Genomic DNA, 24129 nt, shown 5'->3' on the forward strand with positions numbered 1-24129 from the left:
ATCTACAGAGGTTGGAAGAGTCATAATGTCAAGTAACTGTGCCTAAAAATATCTGGGGAAAAAAACACTGTTTCCCCCTTTTCAGGCCCCTTTTAAAGAAAATCTCTTTTGGTGTCTCTCCTCTAAGTGGGTGCAGGGCTAAAGAGGACTGGCAATTGCGTATTCTAGCCTCGCCAGCATGTCTCCAGCCCTCAAGTGTAGTGGTAGGCTCTGGAATGCAGAATGAGTAACATGATCTCTTCACTTGCCTCCTCCTTCACAGCAACATTTAGAAAGTAATTTAACCTCTTAAAATGGCATCGCAGCACTGCATAGCAGGGAGCATATCTATCTCTATGTTCTTCTGAAAAAAGAATGAAAAGCTTTTTTTTATTTAAAGATTCACAGGAATTGAGTCTACATTATATTTGGATATGTCATTTATAGCTGTATAGCTAACTATTTACTATTAATATGTCTGCTTGCAAAATAAAAGCCACTGGTTAAAAAAAAGTTTTATTACAGCTATGGAGGTCTCACTGCTTTGATTCACCTTCACACTGAGTTATAACCCATTTAACTTTTACTAATCTTAGAAATGAAGACAATAGAAATTACTTAGAAACACGCAATAAATACAAGAGACAATGTTTCTCTTACATTGACTAACGTGGATTTCAGACCCCAATGATTATGAAATCAAGTTACAAATCCATTAACCATATCAAAACCATGTCATTTACTCAAGTTAAGAAAATGATATAGTTATAAATCTAACCAATTTTTCAAGCACTAAGCACACAGTTTATTTATTGTACCAGTGTTTTAAGTACTCTCAGTTTCAACCCTTGATTACACACATGCACAAAAAATATCCATAGAAAAATAAAAATTAAAGGACAGCTTAGATTTATATCAGTCTTATAAAAATTACACAAACTAAAAGCTTTGTCAATACAGTTTTTTTTCCACTGATGGCTGTTACCCAAAACTGATTTTATGCAACAAGATTTTTTGGAATGTCATAATTCAAAATAAATTTGGTTGAAATTCATCCACATAGAAGAGGGCTAATATCTTTACCATACTGAACACAAGTTTCAGTTAATTAAGCAAACACTATTCTACACTTTGAGACTTTAAGATTTAAAAAGTATCGGCCAGTGATCATTCTGATGGTAGAAGGAAGAATAATTTAAAAAAAACAAAAAACACTTATTTCAAAAATAATTGCTGGAAAAAATCTTTTCTTACAATACATTTAGAACAATTTTGCATTTTTAGATAATAAGGCTGACTGAAATAAAATTATCAAACTACCATACTGGTACAGATCAGTGTTTATCTAGTCCAGTACCATGTCTGTCATGTTATTTATTTACTACATAAAAAAAACCTAGGTTAGGAGAATACGGGTGATCCAGCGCTTAAGACACTAGCCTGGGATGCAGGAACCTCAGTTTCAATTCCCTGCTCCTGCGTGACCCTGAGTTACAGTGGTAGCCCAGACTCTGGGACTCTCCCCACCCCCATCTCACAGCCTAAACATCTACTCTGCAATTTTGTAACTCCACAATCTGAGCATTTGGAGCCCGAGTCAGCTGACCTGGCTCAGCAGCATAGACAAATGCTTAGCGCAACATTTCTCAAATGCGGCCACCAGAGGCTTTTCTTGTGGCCACAGCCTCCTGGGATGTGACTGGGGGAAGGGGGAAAAGTAGCTCTCCCTCCTCCTTCCTGTTGCACCTGGATACACTGCCTTGGTGTTGGTTGCTGGGGCCACCAGCAGGGATTGGGCCTTGCCCCTGTCTGGAGACATCCGGGGCACAACGCTGTAGGAACAGACAGCCAGCAAGTTCCCCACTTTCCATGGGGCAGTGGGGCTCAGGCTGTGGGCTTCAACCCTGGGGTGGTGGGGCAGCAGGCTCCGGATACCAAGCTTCAGGCTCCAACCCCACGGGGCTCAGACTGTGTGGCAGCAAGCCCCAGGCTCCAGCCATATGGCTTCAGGGTCCATCCCTGGGTTCTGTCCTCCAGTCATGAGGCTTCAGGCTTGGCAGCAGGGCTTTAGGCTCCAGCCCCACGCTGCTTCCCCCAGTCCCCCACCGCCATCTCCCCTGACCTGCACTGCCTCCCCTCTCTCCAGGGCTTAATTTGTCCCCAGGCTTGTCAGGGCTGAGTGAGTCTGTATATTTGTAAGTAACACTTTTCCACAAAGGCTAGCTTACTAGCTAGCAATAAATAAATGACAATGATTTGGACATGTATATATGCATATTTATTTGGTTTTCCTACAGTTAATTAAGTACTTTAGGAAAAAGTGTGAGTTGGTGGCCGCATTCTCAGACCATCAAAAATTTTGTCCTGAGAAACCCTGCCTTAGTCTCTCTGTGCACCAGTTCCCTATCTATTAATTTATTTGTATTACCACAGTGCCAGTGACCCAAGTTTGTACACACACACACACCCCAAAAGATGATCCTTGCCCCCCAAAGAGCTAATGAGGAAAACATCTTTTATAGGACAAGACAAGTCTTGTGAGGATATATACACTGAAGACTGCAAGTCCTCATATACTACAGTAATGGGGCCCACTCAAGAACCCACAATAGATAAATACACCTTTGCAAAATACTATTATTCCAATAAATATCAGACTTTTTAAAAAACTCTTAATAAGATGCTGTATGTGCCTCAGTAACCTAAAGCAATGAATTCCACAGCTGATAAAATGTAGGTTTGGCAAAATTCAATTTTTATTTTTTGATAATTTTGACAGATAATATCATGTTCATTTTTAAGCATTTAAATTTTTTGTCTATTTAAATGTTCACAGTTGCACAAAATTGTAGGTTTTAAGCTTTTTTTTTTCATTTAAATTTTCAAAGTTGTGGAAAATTTTGGGAGGGGAAGACAACTATTTAATGACAGTAGATGCAAAGATTTAAAAAGTTAAACCTTTACAATTGTTAAAAAACTGTCAACATCATACATCAAAACATAAAAAACAAATATACTTAAACTTAAATAATTTCTAGAGCAGATTCTTATTTTGCCTTTCTATAAATTTCTATCATCATCAATGGAAATATCTTTTTGTCAACTTGTGTGTACACGGTGAAATCATAATTTACCGATACAAACCTAATCCTTCCAAGCCTAGTTATATGTGCATAGAATTTCTTTCTGGTATACACTGCAAATGTTATCTTTTAATAGTGTTTCAGTAACCCCTTGCTCTTTTATGGAAGAAGGTATACAGAATAATTTGACTGACCTTGTCCACATCATTCATTATTTAATACACTATTATCTCCTTTTCATATTTCCAAATTGCATAACTATAGACTTTTTAAGTCTCTCCTCTTACAGAATCCTTCTTATAGCTTTTACATATTCCTCTTTTTTGGAATTCATCTATTTCTGCTTTTTTTTTTACATTAGGTGACCAAAACTGTACATAATATTCAAGGAGAGGACAAAATTTATCTACTGGCACCATATTTTCTGTAGTAATCTGTGTCCATATATTAATATCAACCTCAGAAAACAGATAAGTATCTAAAAATACATTATTTTTTCTTTAAAAAATACTAATTGCATATTCACTTCATTAGATTAAAATTTATGAAGACTGATTGACATTAATGCACCACACGTTACCATGCATACTGTAATGCATATATGTAATGTTAATCCATACCACCAGTCTAATAAGTACAGAACCTGCAGTAACCACCTTCTTCCGACTACACTGTAAAAATATTTTATATATATCTTTAAACAAAATTCCAGAAGCAAACACCTTATTATTAACTACTTGCCAATTTCAAAACATTTAATCTAAAAAAAAAAAAAAATACAGAGTGAATCAGGAATTTTACCTCAGTAATTGCATTCCACCAAGCAATCCAGTTACAGATGGTAATGACTTCCTGACACCTGTTCAATGGCTTCCGTAAAGTGAGTTGGTGGTCTCAGTTCTCTTTTTTTAGGAGGTGTTCACATCACAATACTACCATTGGTATCCTTCTTATAGCTTTGGCAAAGGCCAAAGATTAAGTTAACAAAGAACCTCCACTACTCTGATTCCTAGATGTTAAGCCTGAGCCTAGAGTTAAGGTTCTTTGCTGGAGCAGTGCACACCACTTCCTTGTGATATACTTGCTCTTTGTATAAGCAAAATAGTCTCCATGGCTCTCACTAGAACATCTTTCACAAGGCATTAACTTTAGTAATTAAAGAAAACAATAAAACATTGGCAGAGCTATACAAAAAGCATGTAGAGGCTTCAACTAGGTCAGAGACCTCTTGTCCTATAAATAAAACAATATACACACAATTTACAGAAACTTTTCTGCTAATGCCCTTCTTTTTTCAGAGCAGCAGTAAGTAAATATGGCTGTAACGCTTCATGAAACATTCAAGAATGCCTTTTGCTGCTTCAGTGACAATACACATTTAATGCCAGCAACGATTACACTAAATTACTGCAATACGAGTACAGCATGGTCTCTAGCTCTCAGAAGCAGGATTACAAAGATGGTGATGCTGGAGAAGCACAATAAATAGGCTCACTATGGAGTGCTTTTTGCAGATTTTACTCCAGAAGTACTATCAATTTGTTAGGTTGAATTGCCTCAATCTGGTAGCTGACTTGCGTATTTCCACATTTTGCACAGTGACGTCAACTTAAAATTAATTGCAACAAATGAATTAAAAGTGGTGTCCGATACTATACATGATCAAAAGCCCTTGTGTATAGTAAAACCCTTGCCAATTTGTTGCTATTTTACCTTTGTATATTCCCTTTAAAAAAAAGTTATGTTTTGGTTTTCTATCCACCTGCTGTATGAAAACATAGGGGAAACTGAATGACTAGCTGCACCATGGAACAGTTACATTGTTATACACAGAGTGCTCTAAAACACTAAATTTAAAAACTGAAACAGTATTTTCTCTAATTTCCTTCAGTTACAGTAATCTTAGGGGCTTTCTTATGCTAACAGCTAAACAACTGTCAGACAGATGTGATTTTATCTTAGAGTCCCTTTGAACATTCCTCAGTTTGAGGGGCAAAGATTCATGAGTTTTATAGTTATAAAAAGCTTAAATGAGTACAATTTTAGGCGCTGATGCTGTAAACAATATGCACAATTAGCCCCACTGACCTATAAATGAATTCAGTGGGAGTACTCACATGCATAAAGTTACTCATGTGCATAAGTGTGTGTAGGATCAGGACATTAATGGACAGTAAAATCCACTTAGATATATACATTTATTTCATACATTAAAATATCAAATCAAAATGTTCCTTTTAAAGATATTTTAACTGGCTTATATTGTAATGGTGAGAAAAAAGTTAACACCAAATCCCAACAGTGCTTGTGTACACTGGCAAACACAATACCACAAAGTTCAAATGTTTTCCTCCTCTCCAAGAGGCAATACTGGACAATATCAAACTAACATCCCTCTGAAATTATGATTCTATGCAAAAAGCTGTTGTTCTGCAGATCCAGCAGCATTCTCAGGAATTCACTGCAAGTACATTTGTAACAAGCACTTCACAGAAAATCTGTTTTCCATTATTATTGAGGGGTCTGTAAGAGGTTACATACACATGCAAACATGTGGCTTTATCATTGTTCCTCTGACCTTGCCACACATTTCAGCATTGTATTTTTAGATTACTCCTCTCACAATTATATTGTTAAGCTTGCATTTAATTCCGTATGTCCAGCTGCAATAAAAGTCAATCCTCTACATCGTAACTGTTCCAATTCTTTTGATTTGGGGGGGAGGGCGCGCGGCGGGAGGAAGGTAAGTGACATTTCTTCTCCAAATACCTACTTTCTTTAGATACCAATCCCCCCAATTTTGCGTAATACAGTAAGCATCCCATCTTCAACTGCAGAACGTTTTGGATAACTGTAAAATCCTTTAATCTAGCCACGATAGTCTTCTGTTCCCAAATCCAGGCAAGTTTAAAGATATTTTGTCAACCTCTGTCCTCAAAGTCAGCCAAAGACAAGTCACAACAGAGATGCAATCATACTACCTTTTGACATAGCATCTCAATACTGGTAAGCAGAAGTCATCTGCAAGGTCTACAATAAAAAAAAAAGTTTAATCAGCCTATACTACCCCAGCAGGAATGTTGAAAAATCACCTATTTTTTATTTTTGCACCTCACTTGAGTCGCTCATTTCTAATCTTCTCTTTTTGGAGCAAACAAGTTTAATCACACACTTAAAAAACCATCTCTCTATCAACCTCTTCATCAGCAACCATTCAGTTTTTTCCAATTTTTACTCCAACTCATCCCTTAGATCAAGTAATCACACTGCCAGTCAAAACTTATCTTCACTGAATTATGCTTATCATTGGAGGAACTCTTCATGTTCCAGGCTTACTGAATCCTTCCAATCATAACATCCCTCACCTCTGAGACACTGTTATATCCCAGGATCTTCTCTGCCACTTACTTCATCTTCTCTGAAGCTGTGTAGCAGACAGCTGCAGACCTTATTGCATAGCTGAGTCCCAAAGATACCAGTACATGCAGCACGTCTCTGAAGCCTTCAATAAACACCAGTTTTTTTCTTCTCCAGCTAATGTCATAGGTCATGTCTACACTGACCATACAATATCGTCTAAACTGATCATACAACTATACATAAAAAATGATGGGGTCTAAATTAGCTGTTACCACTCAAGAAAGAGATCTTGGAGGCATTGTGGAAACATCCACTTAAACTTCTGAAAACTTCCACTCAGTGCGCAGGGACAGTAAAAAAGCAAACAGAATGTTGGGAATCATTAAGAAAGCGATAGATAATAAGACAGAAAATATCATACTGCTTCTATATAAATCCCTGGTACACCCACATCTTGAATACTGTTTGCAGATGTGGTCGCCCCATCTCTAGAAAGATATGCTGGAATTGGAAAAGGTTCAGAAAAGGCCCACAAAAATTATTAGTGGTATGGAACAGCTTCCACATGAGGAGAGATCAATAAGACTGGGACTTTTCAGCTTGGAAAAGAGATACAATACACAACTGGTTCATTCCTTACATCACATGTATATGGTAGCACACACATTTTTAACCTCTCCTAGTGTCAGGTAAGTTTTTTAACCCGTACCTATTCATTTGAAAAGCACCCGGAGATCCTTCTGGATTAGAGGAGTAACAGCATACAATTTCAAAGCAAAATTAACCAAATATAACTTACATTCAATTTCAGTATGCATTCCCTTTGACTATTTGCTTTGAAAATATTTAATAAATATTAAATAAAAAGATTCAACAACACGTCATTTTGAAACTATTCACAATATGGGGTAATTTCTGATATCTTAAGAATGAATTTATTTCCCAGTGTTTGAGAATACTTTGAAAACATATTTCCTCCCTGACTGCGTCCTCTGTCTTTTGGCAATCATTGATTTATTAAACTTTTGTTAGCTTTCATGGCACCTGAAGGTGCTCAGTGCCTCTGAAAACAAGGCCATTTATTCAGTTACCTGTAGAATACTCACAGAATCATAGAACTGGAAGGCACCTCGAGAGGTCATCTAGTCCAGTCCCCTGCACTCAAGGCAGGACTAAGTATTATCTAGACCATCCCTGACAGGAGTTTGTCCAACCTGCTCTTAAATATCCTCAATGATGGAGATTCCACAGCCTCTCTGTGGAATTTATTCCAGTGCTTAACCACTCTGACAATTAGGAAGTTTTCCCTAATGTCCAACCTAAACCGCCCTTGCTCAATTTAAGCCCATTGCTTCTTTTCCTATCCTCAGAGGTTAACAACAACAATTTTTCTCCCTCTTCCTTGCAACAACCTTTTATGTACTTGAAAACTGTTATGTCCCCTCTCAGTCTTCTCTTCTCCAGACTAACCAAACCCAGTTTTTTCAATCTTCCCTCATAAACCATGTTTTCTAGACCTTTAATAATTTTTGTCGCTCTTCTCTGGACTTTCTCCAATTTGTCCACATCTTTCCTGAAATGTGGCGCCCAGGCCTGGACACAATACTCCAGTTGAGGCCTAATCAGAGTAGAGCGGAAGAATGACATCTCATGTCTTGCTTACAATACTCCTGCTAATACATCTCAGAATGATGTTTGCTTTTTTTGCAACAGCATTACACTGTTGACTCGTATTTAGTTTGTGATCCACTATGACCCCCAGATCCCTTACTGCAGTACTCCTACCTAGGCAGTCATTTCACATTGTATGTGTGTGTAAATGATTGTTCCTTCCTAAGTGAAGTACTTTGCATTTGTCCTTATTGAATTTTATCCTATTTACTCCAAACCATTTCTCCAGATCATTTTGAATTTTAATCCTATCCTCCACTTGAAACCCCTCCCAGCTTGGTATCATACGCAAACTTTATAAGTGTACTCTCTGTGCCATTATCTAAATCACTGATGAAGATATTGAACAGAACCGGACCCAGAACCGATCCCTGCAGGACCCCACTCGTTATGCCCTTCCAGCATGACTGTGATCCACTGACAACGATTTTCCAACCAGTTATGCACCCACCTTATAGTAGCTCCATCTAGGTTGTATATCCCTAGTTTGTTTATGAGAAGGTCATGCGAGACCGTATCAAAAGCCTTACTAAAGTCAAGATACACCACATCTACCACTTCCCCCCATCTACAAGGCTTGTTACCCTGTCAAAGAAAGCTATCAAGTTGGTTTGACACGATTTGTTCTTGACAAATCCATGCTGACTGTTACTTATCACCCTATTATCTTCTAGGTGTTTGCAAATTGATTGCTTAATTATTTGCTTCATTATCTTTCCAGGTACAGAAGTTAAGCTGACTTGTCTGTAATTCCCCGAGTTGTCCTTATTTCCATTTTTATAGATGGGCACCATATTTGTCCTTTTCCAGTTTTCAGGAATGTCTCCTACCTTCCATGACTTTTCAAAAAGAGAATCGCTAATGACTCAGATATCTCCTCAGTCAGCTCCTTGAGTATTCTAGGATGCATTTCATCAGGCCCTGGTGAGTTGAAGACATCTACCTCGTTTAAGTAATTTTTGACGTGTTCTTTCCCTATTTTAGACTGATCCTACCTCATTTTCATTGGTGTTCACTAAGTTAGACGTCCAATCACCACCAACCTTCTTGATGAAAACCAAAACAAAGAAGTCATTAAGCACCTCTGCCATTTCCACATTTTCTGTTATTGTCTTTCCCCCACTCATTGAGTAACAGCCCTACTCTGTCCTTTTGTTTTGTGCCTTGGCTTTTCTAATTTTGTCCGTACACACTTGTGTTATTTGTTTATATCTATCCTTTGTAATTTGACCAAGTTTCCACTTTTTTTAGGACTCTTTTTTGAGTTTTAGATCATTTAAAATCTCCTGGTTAAGCCAGGGTGCCTTCTTGCCATACTTCCTCTCTTTCCTACACAGTAGGATAGTTTGCTCGTGCCCTTAATAATGTCTCCTGGAAAAACTGCCAACCGTCTTCAATTGTTTTTCCCCGTAGAGTTGCTTCCCATGGGATTTTACCTACCAACTCCGTGAGTTTGCTTAAGTCTGCCTTCTTGAAATCCATTGTCTTTATTGTGCTGTTCTCCCTCCTACCATTCCTTAGAATCATGAACTCTACCATTTCATGATCACTTTCACCCGTGACCTTCAACTTTCAAATTCTCAACTAGTTCCTCCCTATTTGTCAAAATAAAATCTAGAACAGCCTGCCCCCTAGTAGCTTTCTTCACTTTCTGAAATAAAAAATTGTCTCCAATACATTCCAAGAATCTGTAACCTCACATTTCAAAATGATGTCTAAATTCTTTGAAGCAGGGATTGTCTTTGGTCATGTGTTGATGATGTTCTCTCTTATCTTTCTCTTATCTCTGGGATAAACAATGAGTTCCTCAGAAAGATAAAGTCTATAGTGAAAGGCAAGCAGGAAATTACATCTCCCAATTTTTGAATTTAAATTATCACAAGATTTTAAAAGAAACCCATGGGGAATTAAGTAACAGAATTATATAATTCTATTAAAATAACTGGGAGGAGAAGGTCAGCCAGCTGTGAATGACTGAGGGGAATTCAGATCTCACCTTAATTCCCCTCCTCCACACAGATTTTAAGTACACCTCTATCCCGATATAACACGGTCCTCGGGAGCCAAAAAATCTTACCGCGTTATAGGTGAAACAGCATTGTATCACCTTACTCCGGCCTCGAGCATTTCCGTTATTCATAGTCACTTCCCACCCCCTGACTTACCCCTCAGAACCCCCGACCCATCCAACCCCCCGCTCCTTGTCCCCAACTACGCCCTCCAGAGACTCCCTGCCCCAACCACCCCTCCCAAGACCCCACCCCCACCTAACCCCCCCGTGCTCCTTGTCCCCTGACCGCCCCCTCCAGAGACAGCCCTGTCCCTAATCACCCCCAGGATCCCAATCCTTACCCAACCCCCCTGATCCCTATCCCCTGACTGCCCCGCCCCCTATCCACAACCCCGCCCCCGGGACAGGCCCCCCGGGACTCCCATGCCCTATCCAAAGTCCTCATTCCCCGTCCCCTGACTGCCCCGCCCCCAGAACCTCTGAACCATCCAACCCCCCCTGCTCCCTGACCGCCCCCCCCCCCCCCGAGACCCTCTGCCCTTATCCAACCCTTTGGCCCCAGCCCGGCACCCTAACACGCCGCTCATAGCAGCGTGTCAGAGCCAGACACGCTGAGCCGCCAGAGGGTGCAGCCCCGCACCCCCAAGCACCGTTTTACTGCGTTATATCCAAATTTGTGTTATATCGGGGTAGAGGTGTAATATACATCATCACTGTAAATAACATATACTCTGTATCATTAATAAGCCATCTTCTTCTCAAAGTTTCAAATACTATTTCTGTAGCAGAACCTCTGGATAAGGAATGCACATCCGCTGAGCAGATGTATAACTTCAGTATTTAGATTCCATTATTTCTATTTTCTTTTTACTAGACATTTTCAGATTTTCTTTTTCCATCTGTTTTTGACCTCCCTTAGTTAGTTTCTCCCCTTGTTTTAGTTCATTATATCAAAATAATTCTCTAAATTAAAAACATCTTTATATTTGAAAAAGTAGCACATTTTAAGAGATGTGGGAGGGTGTAGCACCGCCAGGGGCAAAACAAAATCAGACAGTTCAACAGAGAGGCTCAGGTCTAAGCAAAAACTGTCCTGTCTGGGTAGGGATTTATTTCAGGTTTCGTGGTTCAACCTGAATTGGCAAGTCTCTAACTGCATTCCTTCCATGCAGTTTTAAGAGCAGTAAATTCAAACACAAACTATAAGGGACTGCTCCTATATTTCATCAGAGCTCCCTGCCCTTGCTTCTGGGTAGCACTATATCTTAATCTGTGGCCTTCTCTACACACAAACTTTCACTGGTTTAACTAAAGATGTGTTTTTAGTTGAATTGATGCAAACCCAAGCGTTGATACTTTCAGATTAATTTAAGCCTGTGGTTTATATTGATTAACTTAATTCAGCAAACAATCTATTCAAGCTACACTAGAAGTGAGGGATAGTTCAGTGGTTTGGGCATTGGCCTGCTAAACCCAGGGTTGTGAGTTCAATCCTTAAGGGGGCCATTTAGGGTTCTGGGGCAAAAATTGGGGATTGGTCCTGCCTTGAGCAGGGGGTTGGACTAGATGACCTCCTGAGGTCCCCTCCAGCCCTGATATATTCTATGATACACTGATCCTAAATAGATTTAATAGTGTACACAAAATAATTCTGAATCATTCAAACAGAATTTTTAAACTGGTGTAGTTGTCTCTAAACAAGGCTCATCTACTCTCAGGCCCAGCCCCCATTAGGTGATTTTAGAAAAAAATTCTCACCAGTACTATCACTTGTTCAGCTCCATCAGAGGAAAACCCGAGTGTAAACAAGGCTTGGGAGCTTTCAGCAATTTTTTTTAAGGCACCACGACAATTATACCTCCTCAGAGAAAACATAAATGTGACCTTTGAAATAAGTAAAACCGTTAAAAAATTGTAAAAAAAATCTTATTTTTTTGGTACATTTTTTATTGGAAAATTTTGCTTTATTGAACAATTTACGTTTTACTGAACCAATATATACACAATTTTAAAATAAAGTACATTAACACTAAACTCACAACAAATGCTAACACATAAAAGTAAAACTAACAAGAATCTTTTTCCATTCTTATTCATTCACATACATTTCTGTTTTGTCTCCAGCAGACGAGAACTTCATAAACAAGATTTTAAAAGTTTAACTAACATAATGGTAAGAATGCAGGTAACCAATAGAGCCTTACCTATAAGCAGGGTTTCTACCTGTGTACCTAATCAAACCGTTTGGGAGGGTTTTTGCTAAATTTCCCTAATACAGAGGAAGTCTGAGCATCACACACCAGTCTTTTACTTTGTTTAGCCTAACTAGGCTGACTACACCCTAATTAACTCCCAGCTGCAGCTAAGCAGTCTCCCAAACTGATTAGAATTAATCCTCAAATCCTTAGGCCAATGCCTGGTTCTGTGGGGATACAGCTAGGTTTTTGAGTTCCCATCCAAGGAGTATCAAAGGACCTGCACTTCCCATTAAAAGGAGAAAAGGGGTACCTTTGAGCAGAGTGGATAAAAATCAATGATTTTTTTAAAATTAAAAAAAATTGAAGATTTTTTGTATTTAAATCAGATTTTTTTGATAAAATGCTTTTTGAGGAAAAAACCAATCTAAAGATAGTTTTAATTAAGATACATTATAGCTTAAAGCTATCTCATCATGGGATATGGATTATAAATACTAATTCTATAGTATGAGACAGTATATTCATGTAAATGTTTAAGAAAAGTTTTGGAAATGAGTTCCAATAATTCATGGATTCGGGACCCAATCTTATGGGATTCCAGGGGCTTCTGTAAGGATTATTTAGGTTAATCTTTCTATCTACCCAATGGAACTCAGTGCTCAGTCTAGAAGATACCATTAGAGATGCTTAGGGCTTGTCTACACTGGGAAGATTTGTTGATGAAACTAATGTTGACAAGGGAAAAATCGACAAAAGCGAAGTCGCCAAAAGAGTGTCTACATTTGCTCCCTTGGTCAACAGATCGCGTCCACATTCATGGCGCCTTTGTCGACAGCTAGAGCAATGGACTGCGGGTCTGTATCCCACAGTGCCAGGCGACACCATCCGTCGCTAGGAGTTGTGAGAATGCAGAAACGGAGCGCGGCGCATCCTGAGATGTGCCAAGTGTACCATCATACACCCCTTTGTGTCCCACCCCTCCAAAGGTCTCCGACGTTCTTTCACACCATTTTTCCAACTGTCATTCTTTTGCAGTGCACACCAGCATCTGCAGTGAGAGAGGATGGATTCCCGCACTTCTCTCCTATGTGCTGTTAGCTGTCATGAGGGCTGTCATGAGGACATCACGTATGGCAGCACAGTTACTCAGAGTTACTCACAAATTTAGCAGAGGATGAATCGCAGGCACCCGAGTGTGATATGGATGGCAGCAACTTATCAGTGCTTTGTGCGTTCACAGAGCAGCTGCATACCGTAACAGTGTCGCTTTTGGGCTAGGGAAACAAACACAGATTGGTGGGATCACTTTGTCATGTAGGTGTGGTTTCATGTAGGTGGGATGACGACCAGCAGGTACAGAACTTTAGGATGCTTAAAGCAACCTTCATGGAGCTATGTGCTGAGCTGGCCCCCGACCTGCCAATTTGGAGTAGGAAAGTCCACTGTTGGGGCTGTATTACTCCAAGTATGCAGGGCAATAAATTGCATCCTGCTGCATAGGACCATGACTCTGGGATATGTGCATGACATAGTGGATGGCTTTGCAGAGATGGGTTTCTCTAACTGTGGCGGGGCCATTGATGGAACACACATTCTAATTTTAGTGCTAGACAACCTTGCCTCTGAATACATCAATAGGAAGGGATACTTCTACATGGTGTTGCAGGCTCTTGTGGATCACCGGGGGCATTTCACAGACATCAGTGCATGTTGGTCTGGAAAGATGCATGACACATGCATCTTCAGGACAGTGGCCTGTACAGAACGCTGCAGGCAGGGACTTTCTTTCAAGACCATAGTGGGGGACGTGGCAATGCCCACAGTAACCCTGGGAGACCCGCTTACCCCTTACAGCCCTGGCTCATGAAACCTTACACAGGGCACCTGGACATCAGCAAGGAGCGTTTTAACAACAGGCTGAGCAGGTGTAGCATAGTAGTCAAATGTGCCTCTGGCCGTTGGAAAGCTCCCTGGAAGTGTTTAAATGGCAGGCTAGATCTTACCAAGAATAATATTCCCATGGTCATAGCCGCATGCTGTGCTAATCTGTGTGAATCTAAGGGTGAAATGTTTGCTCAGGTGTGGAGCACAAAGGCAGAGCGCTTGGCTGCACAGTTTGAACAGCCAGATGCTAGGGCTGTGGGCCCAGAGGGCTGCTATTAACATCAGAGAGGCTTTCAGGAACCACTTTGACAATGAGGGGCAGTAACATGTCTGCTTTGGAGTTGCTTCCCCATTGCATCCATGTACAATGTTGGGGCCCAAGATCCGTGCAACACAATGTTTTAGAGGCCTGTACCTGAGAGTGAAGTGATGGCTATACGCTTTTGTAGAACACAGAATAAAAATGCTGCACCATTAAATACCTTAGCCTTTATTTATTGTTTAAAAGGGTAAAACCTTATAACTGTGTAGCTCCAGCTTCATTGTACAAGCTGCGAAAGGGGGTGGAGTGATGGGGAAAACTCAGGAGTGCTGTGGAGTGAAAAGGAATGTGTGGGCATAGAGGGGGGTGGGATTTGCAAAGAATTGTGCACCTGCTGCAGACGCGCTCAAACTCAGGTCTGCTCAGACTGCAGCTGTACCATGAACTTGAGCATCTCCATCTGATCCTCCATAACTTTTAGCATCTGCTCTGTCACTTGCCTAGCAAAAGCAACACTCTCTTTTCTGTCTTGCCTTTCAGCTTCCCAGACATGCCCTGCTCTGTCTCTCATCACGCTGCAGCACCTTGCGGAACATCTCCTCTTTGCTGAGCCTAGGATTTCTTCTTATCTGTCGCAGCCGGTCAGCAGGGGTGCATGGTGTGTTCCTCAAGGTCTGTGCTGAACATTCCAGCAAATAGGGCATTTTGCTAGTAGAAATCACTTTCTCTCTGAGACTCTAGGCAGGCACACAGCCCCGCAAGCACCCCAATCATGGTGAGTTCCAGGAGTGGGGGGAAGGCAGTTGTGCATACAGACAGAAAGGTCTCGGCTTGCAGGGCATGTTCTCAGGGAACTCATTCTAAAATTATCCCACAATTTTTCACAAGCGACCAACCTGCTGGCTGACATCTTACTGATGAGAGTGACTAGGGAAACCAGGGCTCAGCTTTTGAATGCTTGCGGCTTTCACCCCCGTCTATACGCAGCTCAGCTATGTGCCGCTTTGGTCCCAGCTCCAGTGACTGCTAAATGGCATGGTACAGTTTCCTACAATGGGGAACCTAACAAGGCTGCAATCCCTTGGAATCTGCAGCAGAGGATGAATAATTACCTCTTGGAAACTTTTCAGAGTCTCTCTCTGGGGGATTCCCTGGTCCATCGACACCATGCTTGGCCATGCAGATTAGCTACACACTACCTGCCTCCCACTTTTCGATTCCCTACACAAGCCACAGCAACTTACCTGGAGTCTCTTCTGCTTCCTGCTCCCCGTTGAGCACTTCTGGAGTGGAGGAAAGTTCCTGGCTGCATGCCCCACTGGGCGACCACACCTCTTCTAGCTTGACTTCTTCATCCACAATTTCAGCCTCAGGGTTACCCCCTCTTTCAGCAGCCTGAGAAGTATCCATGGGGTAATCGGCAAATGGAGGTGGGGTCACCACCAAGGACAGCATTCAGCTCCTTACAGAAGTGGCAGGTCTTAGGTGCACCACTAGAGTGATAGTTTGCCTCCCACGCCATATGGTACGCCTGCCTCAACTCCTTTATCTTCGCTCTGCACTGCTGCATGTCCCGATCATAGCCCTTTTCACACAAGCCTCGAGAAATCTGCCCATATGTGTCCTGATTCCTACAGGTCACTCGCAGCTGCGACTGAACAGACTCCTCTCCCCATGTACTGATCAGATCCAACAACTCAGCGGTGGTCCAAGCGGAAGCGCGTTTGAGGCGATAGCCAGCCATGCTCACCTGGGAAGCTCCTCTGGGAAGCCAGCAAACAGGAAATGAGATTTAAAAGTTCCGGGGCTTGTAAGGGGGGGGGGGGTTGGCTACAGGGCAGCGGAGTTCAACCCGCTGACCACAGTGGCAGCAGGGGAATTGTGGGATACTTTCTAGAGGTCAATAAATTTTTTTTAAAAAATTGTGGTGTCTACACAGGCTGTTTGTTGACAATAATGGGAGGGGAAAAAGACAGAAGTCTCTCGCAGGGGTGGAAGGTTTTTGTTGCCAAAACTAGCGTTTGTTTGGGTTTTTTTGTTGTTGTTTTTTTAAGTGACTGTGCAGCATGTACGCTTGCAGCGTGTATGCTATCGTGGTTTTGTCACCAAAAAGCCAGGTTTTGGCAACAAAACTTCCCAGTGTACACAAGCTCTTAGTTTTGCAGTTCTCAAACTGTGGATTTGTGTCTCCAGAGATAACATGCTTGTTAACAGAAAAAATATTTTTTAACTAACTAAATAAATAATAATATAGAAGGGAGAAATAACAGACCTCAACCATATTGTCCCTCTGCACATTTATGTACTCAGCGTCAATCCCTTACCTCTCTCTAAAAGTGCAAAGTTTCAAAAAGTTCAATGAATAGAAGATTGTTGGGGGGGAGGGCGGAATAGATCTGGACAAGGAGAAGAAGTCTGGTGATAAATGAGAGAAGGGAGGGACAGGCAGTAGAAACAAAAGTGAAACTGTCTGAGCAGCATATTCCAGAAGTCTTGAGGTCTTTCTGACTGTAGCCTTCATTGATTTGAGATCTACCATACCATTCTCTCACGAGAAGGGAAAACCTATAATGGCAGCAGGCCATAAGAGAGACCCAGTTTGGGAATATTTTAATGAAGTCCCTTTACCTGTGGGTAAGACAGGCATGATGAAAAAAACATGTCTGAACATGCAGGATCTTCAGGTTGGTAACAACCAACAAGAATGCACTTTTATGTATAAATCCATGATTAAATTGAGTCTTCCTGACTAGTGATTTAAATCAAATCCACCCTGCCTTGAGTGAACTGAGATACACAGAAAGGGATGAAAAAGGTATTTTCAAACCCCAACCATTCATTTCTATCACTCTCCTTGTTTCAGTTAAATATTTTCACATTTACTTCCGTCTCTCTAACCTAAAGGTCCCTACTGCTTTAAGAAAGTTTTTCACATCTCCTTTTGAAACCTCTATTCTTTCCCATCAGTAGGCAGGATCACTAGGAAGCAATGAGAAGTGCTTTCTACCTCAGATATTTCTTGCCCCATACACACAGCAGCACAGGACAGTGCCTGCATCTCTGCAGCACCTGCATATTCTGAGTTCCCAGAAGAGTGAAAACAACAAAGACAGCGGTCAGTTTGCAAAGTCCTACTGGCAGCCATGTAAGTACTAAATTGTGAGATTATCCCAAATTAAAGGCTTAGGAGTGTAACAGGGAAGAGAAAAGGGGCATGGGAAAATATAAAGTACTCACTCTAACAAATATTAACCCCTGAAGGCATCATGTTCCACCTTTGTCACAAGAGCAGAGGTAGTTAGGGTCTAACCCAAAACCCACTGAAATCAATGAGTCTGTTCACGGTCTTCAATAGGTTTTGGATCAGACCCTTGAACAGCAGAACTCATAGCCTTTGAAGAGAGCCTGAACTAGTTACTTTCCACAAGAAAAAATGTGGTTCATGATTCAGGACCACACAGGTTATGGGTGTAATATGAGAAATAAAATTCTTTCAGCTCTGACATGCAATACATGTCAAGAGAGAAAAAAGCCAACACTGCTATATGTTATTTGTGTTTGTACTTTGCTACATTTTATAGCGTCATTTGTTTTTCTACCACTCTCTTGCTAAAATAATGCTTGCATTTTATCAGTCACAATATAATAGTTATTACACTTTCAAAAAAGTGATGAGCTGTGGGAGTAGATATATTAATAACGGCTGGAACTACCTTTATCTTCTATACCAGTGCTTTCTAGTGAAGCTTTAGCAAGGATTATTAAATGTTTTAATGACATCTAGGGATTATTACACCGAAAACAATTATTTGAGTTTGTATTGAGAAATTTAAAAATGGCCTCTACTTAATTTCCCATATTTACTACTAAAGAGACAGTCAGATAGTTACCTGAAATTAGGCATATTCTGTACTGCATAAATGACAGGTTACAGTACTGTGGAGGTGAAGAATAACATTAAGAAGGTTTTCTTTTCTTTCCACAGCAGAGTTTGAATCAGATGGTGGTATATTACAATTGCATTTAAAGGGTATTACTTCCCTCTCCACAATAGGAAAGACTTTTTGCTAGTCTTATACAGGAAAGAGTATCAGAGGATGCAGCTGTGTAGTGTTGAAATGCATTCTATAAATTATTCCTTTCTAGGATTTTTAATTGTTTTTAGTGGTTCTTATCTGACCAAATGTTTCCCCTCAATGATATTCAAATAAGTATTCATTTTGTTATTTATCCATTTTGTTATTTTTTTAAAATCACACAAATACCACTGAATACATGCATATTAACACAAGCTATATACATTTGTAAGATTTCAAATTGTAGAGATTGGAATCGTGTCCCCCACAATGTTTGGGGATCAGGGCTGGTGCCTCTAACAACTATGGTTAGGCTTGGAAAGATTACATTTTTATTGGTAAATGTCCATAAACGTTGATTTCCACATACATACCACCAAAAATAATGTCCATCAATAATCATCAATTTATAGATAGGCAAAGAAAGAAAAAATGTTGCTTGAGAAATTATTAGAGTTTGATTTAAGGATATTTATTTTGTGTATTTTGACATCTGATGTTGAAAATTTGTATTAACTGTTATAAAGCTTTAACTTTTTCAATCTCAACATCTACTGTGATAAAATAATTATGACAGTCTGATCCTGACATAATTTCCCATAACTGTGAAACATTAAATAGATACAAATAAAAATGCTAAAAAAAAAAATAATATTATTGGTCAGAATTATAAAAAAATAAAAACTGAACTCTGCCCAGACCAACTGTAGCAATTAATAAGATCCCCAATCTTCTCACATTAACCACTATGAACTATACAAATTCCCAACAATAGTCTATAGTCCAGTGAACCTCAATACATGCCAGTCTTTTGCATTTCAGTTTATCAAGCTGTGTAGTTCAAGAGACAAGAGGGAGAGGGAGAGGGAGGAAGTAATCTCTTAGTACCTCAGTATCAACAAGGAGGGAGCCTCTCACAAAAGTCAGGAGAAAAGGAATCTAAGTATCACCCTGCCACATGAAGATAAAAGTTTTCCTGTTTTAAATCAGAGTCTCTTTTTTTCAATCACCAGAGGTCCAGCTCCATTATTAGAGTTAATCTTTCAAACTGTGTGGCCCCAATAAGAAAGAAAGATAAACCCAGTAAGATGTTGGAAAGCTTGTTTGCATGAGATATCCACATTCTGTCAGGCTGGCAACCAGCTCCTCAGTTTTGTTCCTCGTCTATGGTAGGCCAACTATTGTTTTTGTTTAACTTAAGGCTGATGAAGAGGAAGCATAAAATATTAAATAATTATTGCTGTACTGGGTCCTTAATAGGAATATATAACATATTTAGCCATTTACTAAAAATGGTGTACTGTTCCTAAACAGAACTGCCATGAAACACCATGCTATTGCTTCACGTTCCTGAATACAGTCTACTTTTTCCCCCACTGGAAATTAACTGACTCAATTTAGTTTTTCAATTAATTTCCTTATCTTCACCAAGAATTATGCATTTATCACCCCAATATTATTTTTCATTTTTTAAATACGGTTCATATATATCAGATTCAGTACGTCTCAATTTTTATGTTACGTTTTTAATTAAATATATTTTCCAGAAATAGTGTGACTTACATGTTCAAACTCAAATTATTTTAATCACTTCTGGGAACATTAACAGCTTTGAAGACTTTACCTTAGCTTCTAAGCAAAACACCAGGAAGAAAAAAAAAGTGGGAGAAAATCATTTCTTTCATTTCCGAATCACAACGACATTGTAGAGGAAACACAGAAACCTGATGTCACCAGGCAGTAGTGCAGATGTTAGTTAGTAAGGTAACTGAAGATGAAACAAAGCATCAAGATTTTATGGGGATAATCTGCTTAAAATCAAAACAAAAAAAACCTCCAAGTTATCAGCCCATAGAAGATCTGCAGCTAGAGGAGCAAGTACTCTGCCTCGCAACGCTCTGCAAATTAAACAACTCTCTTTGCCATACACAGTATCCTGCCTTTTAGGAATAACACTAGAGGAAGTTTCAGAGTAGCAGCCGTGCTAGTCTGTATTTGCAAAAAGAAAAGGAGGACTTGTGGCACCTTAGAGACTAACAAATTTATTTGAGTATAAGCTTTCGTGAGCTACAGCTGACTTCAACGGAATGCATCCAATGAAGTGAGCTGTAGCTCACGAAAGCTTATGCTCAAATAAATTTGTTAGTCTCTAAGGTGCCATAAGTACTCCTTTTCTTTTTACTGGAGGAAGTGAGGCCCTGAGCATCCTCTCAACCTCCAAATATTCTACCATGGAGTGGGCTACCCATCTGCGCCACTAAAAAAAATGTCAAGAGATTTGGCTTGACGTTACTGAGTTCTTCCGCACTACTGTTTATTTTCAGAGGTCAGATGAAGACAGGAAGGCCCACTGGCTTGATGATTGAGTTCCTCCTTCCCAAAAAAGAGCCTCATGGGATTGGAAGATGGTGGGGGGCATTCCCAGAAATCAACAGTAAGGGAGAACTCCCTAGCTGCAGCTTCACACAAGAATGCCTGGAAGATTTAATTTTTTATTTTTTTATTTTTTTTAAAAACCTGCTCTATCAGTCCCTTTCAGTGAGTCATACCATAAAGGTACTGTATACAGCCCTACAGTTGGATTGATTCATAGTTGGTTATCTGCTATTGGGAAAACAGACTGTTTCGTTCATCGAAGATGCCAACCATGAAGAGAAGGGGGGTTGAGGATGGATTTTTTCAAGGAGGTTGGTGAAGTAGGGTCTGTTTCTCTTGACAGAAATAGGACTGGTGCATGCAGTGGATGCACAAACCCTTGGATTCTGCCTTCTCCCCCTTTCATGCAGGAGAACTGCACCACTGCTCTTGCTGTGGAGCCAACATCTCTGGCCTTCTGCAGCTTAAAAAGCCATGGAATTTTTCAGCTATCAAGCGAAGAGATACAAAGGGTAAAACTGAAGTTCACTAATCTACCATGGGGCAATATCAATAACACTTTTTTTAAACCACTTTTTTTTGTGTTAATGTAGTCTACACAAAGTTTCTCAATATTTTATTTTTTTAAATAGAAGTTAATATGCATGCTTAACAAATCCTTCACCGAACATATTTTAACATTACACACCTGCACAGCCTTTACCTTGATTCACAAAAAAAATTAGAACTATAACTGCAAAGGGTTTTTTATATTAAACCTAAACCCAAAATAATATTCTTCAAAACATGCTACAAAATAGCTCATCTCAAAAACTCAAGTACGCAGGCTCTAGTCTCCTGATCATTCAAAAGCCTCTTCACATCCACTCCCAAACACTTTTAAGCAGTAACAACATTCATCTATGGTGGACATTATACTGGGGTAATTAAAAAAAAAAAAAACAAAAAAAAAACAACCACACACCTCTTCTCATCTGCCATGGCCAAAACAAAATCTCAACACAACTCAGAACAAACATGACAGAACATTTGCAGTAAGTACCCAAAAAAACCCTATGAAAACTAACCATCACAAAGCCTAAACCTAACAGATAATTTTTAAAAACAGTTGGTTCCATATCCATACCAACAGGAGGAAAAAGAAGAATCAAGAGAATACATTCGAGTATATACATTTTTATACTCCTGATTCCAGATTATACCGGAACCAAGGAACAAGCACACGTGTCCCCCTTAAAGGTTTTTACTGCATTCAGTATTTTTGTGGTTCATGTAGCTATATCTGCCGACACAATGTCAAGGAGGTTAGAAGTTGGTTTGATATAGGCGCTTTTATTGCAAAATCATTTAAAATTACCTTGTAGTTAGAGTTTAAAATACTTGATTATATTTTATCAGTGAAAAATCAATCTAAAAATTAAAAATATATTTTGGTGTCATGATTTATAAACAGAAAGGGAAGTAAGTTTTCCTTTTGAAAGTCATAAGACCCTAGCTTTACCAAATACATTAATCTTCTATGTTAAATGAATGTCAAATAGCACCTACTAAGATCTACACCCACAGGTGCAGGTTCTTGCTTTTAGTGCAGTACTTCACAGTTGCTAAACAAAAACTCAACCCCTATTGGTAGATCTTAAATATTTGTAATATAAAATATGCATCTGTTAAGCAACTATGTCAAAAATGTTACCCTGATGAAAAAAAAAGGTAAACATATTTCCACCAAGTTTTAATCACAGAATTATAAGCGCATACTTTGATATTAACTGTATTAATAAATCTCTGGACATGCAGCACTGTCGTGCAGTGTTATATCCAATGATAGTCCTTGTCATGTAAGTTTTTTTCTTGGGTTATCACTGAAAAATTATCACCTTAAATATGTATTCTCAAAACATCTTTTCATATTAATTTTTTGCAGAAGGTGAAAAATCTGATCAACCTCTCACTTGCAGAACAAGGGAAACTGTTGGATTTAGATTCTGCAATATTGTTTCTTGGTACAAAATGTAGTCTAAATACCGCCCATTTTAAGGATTCTGAAGTGTTATTGTTTAGCCAAACCGTTTCTTCTCGATTTTGTAGTCAGTTACACAGATATGCATCCTAAAACCTAACAGACCATTTTCCTGAAGTACAGAAACTATTAGATGTTTTAATGTTTAATTGTTGAATTATGGGTTTAAAAGAAACGATGCAACATAACTTTTGTTTAAAAACACCTCCCACGGGGAGAAATTAAAGGCCCTTCCTGAAAGCCCTTACTAACCTAAGTAGTGCCAGTGATTATGAGACTCCTCTTGCACCAGTATAGATTGTATAGCACCCAGCCTGAAATTACATCACCAAAATGGGGGGAGGAGAAGCCACTGTAGCAGAGAAACACGTAAAGCTCCAATCTCGCAAGTGGCCTCGCACTGGCCGACCCCTGTGCCCATGCAGAGACCCACTGACTTGCATGGGCCCTCTGCGTCACTGCAAGGGCCCACCCACAATGCGCACACTTGCAGCACTGGGGCCTGCTTTGCCGAGCGGCGCCAGCACCCCGGGAGCAGGGAGCAAAGGAGCGTTGGAAATAACGTTACTGTCGCGCGCCACGTTAGCTCGCTCAGGCAGCGCCCGGCCCAGGGTGAAAGCAGCGAGAACGAGCGCTGCCAAGGGGGCTGTTCCCGCAGCAGAAGGGGGCACGACGCGCAGGGTGGCCGCGGCACCCAGGGCTCCGGCGGCAGAGGTGGCTACGGCCGTGAACGCGAGTAGGGCCCAGCCCCTCAGCGCACCCCCGGTGGGACGGGGGCCCCGGCGATAGCTAGCGACCAGCGCGCGCATCCCTCCGCCGGCCCGGCGCACCACAACGTGCCCCCATCGGTGCACCCCGGGGGGGCCATTTCCCCGGCAGCCAGAGGCTGCGGGAGCTCCGCGGGAGAAGCCAGCCCCGCGAAGGCGCACTGGGCCTCGCGGCCCCCCGGGACTCCCCACTCACCCGTCGCAGGGGTCCGTCATTCTCTTCGCTGGGGGTCGCTCCCCGTGTCACACTACGAGCAGCTCCTGGCCTCACGCGGCTCGGCTAGACGGTGGGGGTGAAGGCGGGGGCGCGAGGAGAGGGGACACGGCGCAATCCCGACGCCCGGCCAGAGCCCTCTGTGTGCGGGAGGGGGAGCAGGACTCCAATCACTGCAACCAGCACCACGGAGGGGAGGAGGAGGCGGAGCGCGCAACCGCCGCGGCC

The 24129-nt window shown here is 40.7% G+C and overlaps 1 protein-coding gene across 2 annotated transcripts in view; it reads right to left on the reverse strand.

Moving 5' to 3' along the window:
- Positions 1–24022, reverse strand: part of BMPR1A (bone morphogenetic protein receptor type 1A) — a 177104-nt gene extending 153082 nt beyond the window's left edge. For both annotated transcript variants that reach the window (XM_048856774.2, XM_048856776.2), the window contains exon 1: positions 23884–24022. The gene's annotated coding sequence lies outside the window, so the exon portion shown is untranslated. The remainder of the gene's footprint in view (positions 1–23883) is intronic.
- Between the last annotated feature and the right edge of the window lie 107 nt (positions 24023–24129).

Source organism: Caretta caretta, chromosome 7 (assembly GCF_965140235.1).
Source record: "Caretta caretta isolate rCarCar2 chromosome 7, rCarCar1.hap1, whole genome shotgun sequence".
In the NCBI taxonomy this organism is placed as follows: domain Eukaryota; kingdom Metazoa; phylum Chordata; order Testudines; family Cheloniidae; genus Caretta; species Caretta caretta.